Source organism: Mustela nigripes, chromosome 10 (assembly GCF_022355385.1).
Source record: "Mustela nigripes isolate SB6536 chromosome 10, MUSNIG.SB6536, whole genome shotgun sequence".
Lineage (NCBI taxonomy): Eukaryota > Metazoa > Chordata > Mammalia > Carnivora > Mustelidae > Mustela > Mustela nigripes.
The window spans coordinates 50297533-50301496 of record NC_081566.1 but is presented as its reverse complement, the minus strand read 5'-3'; positions in this window follow the sequence as shown (position 1 = coordinate 50301496).

Here is a 3964-nt window from a genome sequence, read left to right as displayed (position 1 = left end):
GCACAAAAACAGACACATAGATCAATGGAACAGAATAGAGAGCCCAGGAAAAAAAAAAAAAAAAAAATAGAGAGCCCAGAAATAGACCCTCAACTCTACAGTCAACTAATCTTCGACAAAGCAGGAAAGAATGTCCAATGGAAAAAAGACAGCCTCTTCAATAAATGGTGCTGGGAAAATTGGACAGCCACATGCAGAAAAATGAAATTGGACCATTTCCTTACACCACACACAAAAATAGACTCAATGTAGATGAGTTTTTTACTTATTAAAGGAGAGAACAAACCTTCCATATTTGAAGTCAACTTGTTCTCAAAAATGATCTTTCAGTGTTGCTTCCAAAAAACCTCTAGTCAATTATCAACAATAGCCAAAGTATTGAAAGACCCCAGAAGTCCATCAGCTGATGATAGATAAAGAAGGTGGATTCTACGTACACAATGGACTCTCATTTAGCCATCAAAAACAATGAAATCTTCCCATTTTCAGTGATGTGGGTAGACCTAGATGTATTATGCTTAGTAAAATAGTAAATAGTAAAATGACAATGCATGTCATTCAGAAAAAGTCAAATACGATATGGTTTCATTTATATGTAGAATTTAAGAAACAAAACAGGTGAACACAAGGAAGGAAAATAAAAATAAAATAAAATAAACAGATAAGGAGGCAAACAAGAGATTCAGCTAGAGAGAACAAACGGAGGGTCGCTGGAGGGAAAGTGGTCGGGAATGGGGTAAATGGGTGATGGGCATTAAGGACAGCACTTACTGTGATGAGCACTGGATATTCTATGTAAGTGATGAATCACTAAATTCTACTCCTGAACCAATACTACACTATATGTTAACTAACTTGAGTTTATTTTTTTAATATATATTTTTTAAGATTTTATTTATTTATTTGACAGAGATCACAAGTAGGCAGAGAAGCAGGCAGAGAGAGAGGAGGGGGAAGCAGACTCCCCGCTGAGCAGAGAGCCTGATGCGGGACTCGATCCCAGGACCCTGGGATCATGACCTGAACTGAAGGCAGAGGTTTAACCCACTGAACCACCCAGGTGCCCCAACTAACTTGAGTTTAAATAAAATCTTGGAGGTTAAAACAAAACAAAACAAAACACCTCTAGTCACTAAGAATATTTGGCATGTTTTATTAATTTTAATATTTTTTCTTACACAAGTGTTCATTAATTCACTCACTCAGGATTCCCTTCTTATATTGGAATCCCTTAAATTTCAGTGTATGTTTGTCTTTTTCTTGATCTCTACCCCAGTTTCACTAGCTCTGAGAGATATTGTCTCTATAATGCCTACAGTGCTTTTAAAAGACAAAAATAATAGTCCAGTTTAGTTCTCAGGTCTATGTCTAATTCAAACAGTCTAAAATAATTCATTGAACTTATAAATATTTTTAAAAAATATATTTTGGTTTATGACAATTTACAATGCATGTGAAATATTATCTGGCTCATAGAGTTGATGAAGTGATTAATATTTTTACTTATTCTCATGGCATGTGAGGAGAAGATAGGACTAATATTAATTCTCATAAATAGATAAAAATGAGAAAAGCCAAAAGGTAAGTCTCAGTTACATACTTAATAAGTTCCAAGGATAAGGCAAAAACCTTAATCAGTGCACAAATCTGAAAGACAGAGTACAATTGCAGGCCAGGAACAAAATAAAATTGATTAAACTAAATCGAATATATGGGGTGAACCTATGAGGAGATTGGCACTCTTGTGATATTAATGGGGTTATTGTTTTCACCTACATGGTTCTTTGAGGACTTAGTAAGGATTAGAAGTACTAGTTGGATGCATTTCTCCATGCAGAAATAACAGATGTAAGAAAAACATACATATGTGAACATCAGCATAAAAATTGATATTGATCTAAAACATATATAACTAAACATAGTTCACACTTCTGCTAATTAAATATGAGACATTTTAATTTCCAAAAAGTTTCCTTACCAACATCTGTTCTCTTTTGACAGAATATAAAACTTTAAAAAGCTCTTTCTTTTTTATTTTTTTAAGATTTTTATTTACTTTTTTTTTTTGAGAGAAAAAGAGAGGACTAGCAGAGCAGCAGCAGTCAGAGGGAGAAGTGGACCCCCCACTGAGCAAGGAGCCTGATGTGGGACTTGATCCCAGGAGTCTGGACCATGACCTGAGCTGAAGGCTGATGCTTAACTGACTGAGCCACCCAGGCATCCCTAAAAGGCTTTTTCAAGCCTATATTTTAGGCAAGATAAATTTTAGATGATTAATTATAATCACAAAATGACCCCCAACATATTCAGAAAGAGGAAAAATTTGTAAATAACCATATATATGCCAGCTCCTATGCTCAATGACTTCACATGTATTTCACCATTTAGTAAATATCACAATGTACTATAAAGAACAGTAGTTCATTCCCCAAAATGTATTTCATACATTACTACTCAAATACAGTAATGAGAATTATATTCCTTCTAGTAGTATGTTTGATTTTGGGGAGGAAAAACTGACTTTAATGACATCTGGGATGGCAGAGGACCCTTTCCCAAGAGAAACAAACTTTACTGGTGAAAATTATAAAAAAAGCAAACAAACAAAAAACAGCAACTGAAACATTTAATGTCCATGAATACTGTCTTAAGGATATAAACAAAGATAAACTTATTGAAGAAAATAGAAATTCTACTAAGTGTTGATAAAAATACCAAGGGAGTGGAAACCTGAGCCACGGTGCTTTCAAACCTATAGATTTGAGTATGATCAATCATTAGTCAGGTGGGTGCGGCCAAGATTGCTCTCTCTCTTTCCAGGTCACAGACTAGGGCTACAGTCTCTCCAAGAAATGCAAGACATCAGCAATTCTTTTTCTCCCCAGCTCTATGTTGTAGGACCTGTATTCCAGACATTAGACAATGAGAGATCTGGGGTTCCCCTCTCCCATCTAACCTCAACCCATAAGAAAGGGGGTCTATTCCAGAGACAGTGGCCCAACATCCTTGCTTAACCATTATTCATAGGATAGAGGTTTTATGCCAGTAGAGGCATGCTGAGAAGATCACATGATCTGCCCTTGCACAGAGCCCTGTTTGTAAACCAAAGGTTTCATTCTAAGGGACTTTGGCCACTGTCTCTACCCTTATCTCAACGCCACAGGAGACATGCACAAGATTTACACAAGAGGAGAGGAAGGCAGTAAGAACAAAGTCCTCTCCCCAAGGAAACAGGCTATATTCGGAACAGAGCATGAGGAAGTTTAAGCACACGGTCACTGTTGAAAACAATGGAAATTTTGGTAATAAGCAATTAAGAGGGGGCTGGTAGTTCCATGAGAGCAACAAGCCAAACTTCAACCTGTCAGAATTTTAACAGACAACCAGGCAAAACTATAGCTGAGAAGACTTTGCTTAGAGCCAGATTGAGCCCCTCAAAATGTACTTAAAAACTAATTTTTTTTTGCATGGATTTTTTTTTCTTTCTCTCATTTTAAAATTGAGGTATAATTGACATATAATGTATTTTCAAGTGCACAACATAGTGATTTGATATTTGTACACATCACAAAATAATTACCATGACAAATGTAATACCATCTATCACTATACAAAATTAATACAATATTGCTGACTACATTCCCTTAACTGTACTGAACGGGAGGAATATTTGGAAGGCATATCTGATAAAGGATTGATATCTAAAATACATAAAGAACTTATACATCTCTGTAACAAAAAACAAATACCTCAGACAGTCTGATTTAAAAATGGCACAAAACATCTGATTAGACATTTTTTCGGAGGAGATATACAGATAGCCAACAGGAAAAGCAAAGCTCATCACTAGGCATTAGGGAAATGCACATAAAAACCATTAATAAGCTATCACTTCACATCTGTCAGAATGGCTACTATCAAAAGACATGAAAAAATAGATTCTGGTGAGGATATGGAAAAAAGG